This window comes from Adiantum capillus-veneris, chromosome 27 (genome assembly GCF_014529385.1).
Source record: "Adiantum capillus-veneris isolate H3 chromosome 27, ASM1452938v2, whole genome shotgun sequence".
NCBI classification, from domain to species: Eukaryota; Viridiplantae; Streptophyta; class Polypodiopsida; order Polypodiales; family Pteridaceae; genus Adiantum; species Adiantum capillus-veneris.
Window position 1 is genome coordinate 122,153,491 of NC_140957.1, and position 7,493 is coordinate 122,160,983.

The following is a 7,493-nucleotide window of genomic DNA, read 5'->3' on the forward strand; positions in this document are numbered from 1 at the left end:
AGAAATACGAATGTAAATTCCAATGAGGCAAATGTACAGCCTATGGGGGTTTCTGAAAATGTTACAGATCAGCCTATTATTGATGCAGATGTACATGATGTACTTGATGAGGAAAGGGCTGAAAATGAGCAGGCTAGAGGTATGCCAAAATGGCTGGTGCACACTTTGTGTGAGTAAATTGGATGCACCTTTGTCTAGTCATACTCGTTCAAGCTCTTGCCATGCATCTTATGCATCAGATTGTTATGCTTTGGCTGTGTCTAACCTACATGATGTTGAGGAACCTCTATCTTTTGATGAAGCACAAAATTCAGAAAATTGGATGGCTACTATGCAATCAGAGTATGATGCACTTATAGAAAATGACACATGGACTTTATGTGATTTTCCTATTGGCGAAAAAGGCCATTGGTACATAGTGGGTTTACAAGTTGAAATGCAAGTTGGATGGTGAGGTTGATCACCATAAGGCTCGACTTGTTGCAAAAGGATGTGCACAAGAAAAAGACATAGATTATGAAGAGACTTTTTCTCTCACTTATTGTATGAATACTGTTCATTTTCTATGTGCATTGGCAGCTCATTTTGGTTGGGATGTACATCAATCAGACATTGTTACTGCTTTATTTAATGGTGAAATATTTCACGAAGTTTATGTAACGTAGCCTTGCGGTTTTGTCAAGAAAGGACAAGAGGACAAAGTGTGCAGATGTAAGAAGGCTTTGTATGGGTTGAAGCAATCTCCTCGTGCTTGGTATGAGAAAGCTGACACTCATTTGGTCAAAGGAGGCTTTAGTAAGAGTCCAATAGAAAGCACATTGTATGTCAAGCATGAGGGACAATGTACTTCTTGTTGTTGTTCTTTATGTGGATGATTTGCTGATCGCTGGTTCCAATGAGGCACATATTGCTAAATTTAAGGCTGATATAAATGCTATTTTCAAGATGAAAGATTTGGGGTTGTTGCATCATTACTTGGCCATATAGTTTAGGCAGTGTGATAGTGGTATTGCCTTGGTCAGAAAAGTTACATAGAGACATTGCGATGTAAGTTTGGTTGGGCATATAATGTAAGCAGTGTGATGGTGGTATTGCCTTGTGTGAGAAAAGTTACATAGAGACATTGCTATGTAAGTTTGGACTTGAGGATTGCAAACCTTTACATGATGCTGATGATCCTACTGATGTCACTCTTTATCAAAGTGCTGTTGGCTACCTCATTTATGTATGTAACACGAGGTCAGATATTCAGTTTGCAGTCTCACAGTTCAGTAGACATATGCATAGCCTAGGGTCTAAGCATTGGCAGGCTGTCAAGAGAATTTTTTGCTACTTGAGTGGCACTTTACATCTTGGCTTGTTTTATCCCAAGGAGGGATCATTGCCGCCACACTTACATGCTTTTTCAGACTCAGATTGGGCTAGTTGTTTTGACACGCGAGTGTCCATAAGTGGTTTTGGTTTCATGCTTAGCAGTTCATGTATATCACGATTGAGCAAGAAGCAACCTACTGTGGCCACTTTGAGTTGTGAGGCTGAGTACAGGGCGGTCTTCTAGCTACGGTTAGTGAGTATAGCTCAGACGCCTTATGGATGATTTGGGTGTTGGACAAGCCATTGCCAACACTATCTACATTGATAGTTAGAGTGCACTGGAAGTTGCAAGGAACTCAATTTTTCATGCTCCTAGAAGAGACCAGCTTGGCTTATGTGCCAACACAAGACAAACTTGCAGATCTTTTCACAAAGGCATTGTCTCGTGAGAAGTTCGAAGCATTCCGCAAAGCTTTGGGCTTACTCCCCTTTGTGGACTGATCATGTCCTTAGGGCATGGCACTTCCCTTTACTCATGTGCCAACTCTTGTTCACCGCATCATTCCAGGGGGGATTTGTTACCATATACATGTGGTAGTGATGTGTGTGAACACACTTAGGACCGCCGGGGCATTTTTTCCCTCTTTAGAAGGTTTTTCCCCTGGTGCATTGTATATACGCCCATTCACTCTAGGCTATCTATCTTTCCATTGCACACTAAGTAATACACTCTCTATTGTGTGCCTTGAGCTTCCTTCGTCTTCTCCAAGCTGTGTGTGTTCTTCTGCAACCCTACTTCCAACAAACTTGCCTAATGCCACCCTAACCCGATAAAGAGCGGCCAAACCAAAGGCAAATAACGCTAAGAAGATTGAGATGGCTAAACTAATGCGACCCTAAAAAGATGATTTAGAGGGGCCGAACCAAAAGCCACTAACCCTGAATGGCTAGCCCTAAGTGGAATTAAACAATCAAACCAAGAACAAATGAAACCATAAGCTGCTATCTCTAAGCGAGCTAAACATGGCCAAACACTATTAATATTAAGCGGCCAAACATGGCCAATCCTAAGCGGCTAAACACGGCCAATTATTAGCGAGCAAACTAAAAGCTGCTAACCCTAAGCGGAGTGAAATGGACAAATCTATACGACCCTAAGTCGGTTTAGATCGCCCCACCATAAGAAAATTGAAATGGCCAAACTAAATCGATCTTAAGTCGGTTATACAGTCTTTACATGGCCATCACTAAGCGCCTTTACAAGGCCAATTCCTAGCAAGCAAAGCAAAAGCCGCTAATCCTAAGCAGCTAGCCGAAAACGGACTGAAACAGCTCCACCACGGAAAATTGAAACCTTAAGCCGCATACCCTAAGTGGAGTATAATGAAAAAACTAATGCGACCCTAAGCCAATTTAGAGTGGCCAAACCAAAAATCACGAACCTTGAGCGACTAGCCCTGAACGAACTGAATCATGGCCAACTTTAAGTGAACAATCCTAAGCGGCCAAACAGGGTCAACCTTAAGCAACTAAACATGGCCAACTCTTAGCACACAAATTGTAAAAGCCACTAACCCTAAGCAGCTAGCCTTAAGCAGACTAAAATGGACAAATATATATGACCCTAAGTCGGTTTAGATCGGCTAGCCCTAAGCGCCTTCACACAACCAACCCTAAGCCGATTAAAATGGCCAAAAAATAAGCTCCTAACTCCAAGTAGATAGATCTAAGTGGATTGAAATGGCCGAACTAAAGTGATCCTAAGTCAGTTTAGAGCGTCTTTACACAACTATCTCTAAGTGCCTTTACAAGGACAACTCCTAGCCGCCAAACCAAAAGCCGAAACCCTAGTAATCTAACCTAAATGGTAGGTTCTACATGGATTAAGACGGCCAAACCTTAATATTCTAACTTAAATGGTGAATTCTAAATAGATGAAGATGGTCAAATTAAAGTGTGACCCTATAACCTAAAATTAAATTAGATGGTGAATTCTAAATAGATGAAGATGATCAAAGTGTAATACTATAACCTAAAATTATATTGATCTCTAATCTAAATCATCTTAATACTAACATTTATAACCACTTTGCATTTGCGAACCATAAATCTCTAACATAATTAACAATTTGACCTATGACATGTCACAATTGAAAAGTATCGCATAAACTTAAAATAAAATTGTATAAATATAAAGCAATTAATTATAGAAAATCTAAACCAAAACAACTCAATAAAATTTCTTTTTTTAACTAGATATTTATGATCAACAATTTTCAATATATTAGTTTGCTTATAGTAACATTTATGCCAAAATTTAAAAATGACAAATTTAATTTAAGATATTTTAATTAGTTCTAATAGTTTTTTTGAAAAAGTGTGTGTGTGTGTGTGTGCACGTAGTGTGTATAATTATGTGCAAATATATTTGTTTGTGTATTTATTTTTGTGTTTATTTGCATGTGTATGTGTATATAGGAAAAAAGAAGAGAAAGAGCACTCACATTTGGCCAATATGAGCACAAAGAGCTTGGGGGATTGAAGCAAAACCCTCAAGAACACACACACACACACACACACACACACACACACACACACACACACACACACACACACAATGTTGCACATACAACATAAACCTCAAAAAAATCATATCGCAAGAGGGTGTGTGAGTGGAAATCCAAAGCCGGGTGAGGCCAATGTGGTAGATCTATATGTATGAAGGAAAAACACAACAAAGGAGCAAGGAGAAGAAGGAAAAAAATGGGACAAAAATGCAAAAATGAACCCGTGGGTTTTGTTTTACAGGTGGGCATCGGTATACGCATTGATATACATGTCGGTATTGAAAATTTTGATTTAAAAAAAATTGAGTCTCCCCCTAGTTTAGCAATGCATATAGCGATGCCTGCCAACGATGTCGGTAACTTGGCATTGGTACTGGATTGAACTCTTGTAGTGTAGCTTTGTAAGGAGCCCAGGGTCCAAAAATTTGATCGTGAAGAAAACAACAGGCTATTTTTTGACCATAACTCTTTGCACAAGAAGAATTTTGACATGATTCATAAAGAGAAAACAATTCAAACAATGTGGTAAACCTCAAGCTCAAAGGGTTTGACTTGATTTATAATCGCTGGAAGATACGACTAAAATAGTGTCTGCATGACGTAGGAGAAGAGCATACTTTTTACGTATCTATGAAAGTATATACACATCATACACATACATCAACATGCTAAACATGATAAGAGAAGCATGATACAAAATTCTTCAATTCCTGCAAGCCTATACATGCTTATGTACACACAAAAGTACCAACCAAAAGCATAGTTTTCGTACATGGAACAAAAATGGAAGTAGAGAGAGAAAGAGACGGTGGCTAAGGGGTTTATAGATTCTTACTGATAGAGACCATGTTAATCACTTGTCAATGCGTAGGCCGCTAAGTAGATGGTGGTTGATCTGCTGTCCATAGCCACTTGTTGGTTTTGATTGATGTTGCTGGCACTTGAGGAATGGGAGGCCATGCCAAAGTTACAAGATCCAAATACTTTAGTTCCTACTCACACTCCAGGGGCCATACACTTTCACCAAGCCGCAAAATAATCTCCAATCTCCTTGCCTCTTCCAAGCCGCCACAAAGCACTTTAGAGGTGGCTACAAGAGTTGCGCCAAGCCACTCTAGAGAGACCGCATAGAGGTATTCACAGTCCCACCTTTAGAATTGCTCCTCAAAACTCTCCCAAGACATTTTCTCACCTCCCACAACGAAATAAAAGACCCACCTTTTTACCAAATTCTGTAAGGAGGGAACGCACTCCACAAATTTGTACTCCAAAACTCCAAGATAGTCGATTGGACGGGGGGTTACCTCCAATGGCCCAAGGGGCACTCACTGAGCACTGAACCTATAGCCTTTTAAAATGCAAAGGAAGGTGGGGGAGCTTGTGATTGCTGATAAGAGGATTGTGTGCAAAATGCAGGGGGTCTGTGGGGTCTTGTTGCCTTGCAATAGTGCCCATTGATGTCGCCATCGTGTTACTCATTGCACATAAGGGGGAAGGGAATGTTTTTTTAGATACAACATCCTAAACACTATCAGGAGTGGGGGAGATCGATGCCATCAATAGCCTGCCCGTCAGTGTTTTCACACACACACACACACACACACACACACACACACACACACACACACACACACACACACACACACACACACACACACACACACACTACTTGAGCTACTAGTAGAGCTAATGGTTGTATTATCTGGTGGAGGACTACTTTGGGTAGCTAATTTGCACTTCCTCAATGAGTGATTATGGCTCATGATATGCATGATGAAGCTGGTAAATTTAATGTATTGAAATGTTCACCATAACCCCTTGCCTTTTAATCTCCTCTTTAAATATAATGATTGGGGATTACCACAAGTCTCTATTTAGCACTTCCTACCTCTCGATGAAGTGGCCTTCAAATTCTTTGATCTTGGTTTTTAAAATTTTTAAGTCTCTACTTGGCACTTCCTACTTCTGGATGGAGTGACCTCCTTGAATGATACTCCTTGCCTCACAATCTAAGCCTAGTGGGACCCTCCCTTACTTCAAAAGAGTAATAAGGGATACAATGTGAATTCTTATTTCCTGGAAAAAAGAGATCATCCGTTCTGATGCATCCTACCCTCGTCGTGGTGGTCTCTTGCCTAGCTATCCCCCTAGTTTGTTTGCTTGGAAGGAATTGCTTAGCCACTTACCTTTTCTCCCACCCATCGGATTCAACGACTGGTGTCCTAGATGTGGTGACTGATCTGGTTTTCTTTCCATGAACTTAGTCGTAATTCTATTCCAGTGGGAGGAAAAGAATTTGATGGACTCTCCTAGTATGAGTTTCTTTTAATAAGGGGTAAAGGCTAGGAATGAAGTTAAAGGCCTTAAGATGGCTCTAAATCGGGGGCAGTTTATAAACAGGTGGGGGATAGTCTCCACATCACGACCGCATCTGGGGCACATCCCATTGGAGGCTTCTCTCTCCTGTCCATACGGATTTGTGTAGGATCAGCCATAGAAGGATGGATTTGTTTGGGTGGATGGTAGTATCCCATATTTTGGAGAATACCATTGTCTTCTGTCTAGAGAGACATTCTACTTTCTGTTGAGAATGGTTGTTAACTTAGCTAACATCAGTTAACAGGAGGTGCTAAAGACCAAAGCCTTATGAATACTCATCAAAGATAAATACGGAGAAGGCGCAATGAAGATTGGAGTTATATATTTTTCACATTTTCCCAAAATGGCCATGTATTGTAATTTTCCAATTTATTTATCCATTGTGATAATTGTAACGTGTTACGACCTCAATGAGAGTTCAAAGATGTAAAGAATAGGTCGGCTACTGTGCCTAGGTTGCAGATACGGTAAGTTGTGGAGCCTCAAAGGTCTTGGGCACCTAGACATTGCACATTTTAAACCTTGGGTAAGGTATAAATAAAAGCCAATTTTTGTAACTTTGGACCTAAGTTTTGGATAATGAAAGTGAGTGTACACTGCAGTACAATCTTGTGAGCTATTTGCTACTTCAGTCTTTTGTGTATCCCTTGTGTGGTGTTGCATTGCAAACCCGAGCATACCAATGCGCTCGCAGGTGAAAGCTAGTTTCTTGCGATGAAGTTGTGGTTTTAGTCATGCCCATCTATGAGCTATTTTCATTCCCAATGCATAATACATGCATCTTAACTGGTTTTTGACCATAGGAATAGATAGAGCACATCCTAATAAAGCTATGGAGTGCTTCAGAGTCCGAAACTGATTGACCTAAAATAGGTTGTTTATGTTATGTGTGATTTTTTTTCAGTGTCAAAAATGACATTTGAACACATGAGACTGTTGAGGATACTCTCCACATTCTAGGTAGTAAGTTTCCTTGCATTTGGATCACTGTAACTAGATAAAATCAATGTATTACGCGTCGATAAACATGCTATTTATCTTAGGCATGATTTTACTAGTGTCAAAAATGATTTTTGAGCACATAGGGATGTTGAGGATACTCTGCACATGCTAGGCATTAAGTTTTGTTGCAATCGGAGCTCTGTAGCTATACCAATTCATTGGATCAAGCTTGCGGTAAGGAAAGTGGCTTTTGGTGTCTGATACACACCTGAGATCGATCTAGGTGAGAAC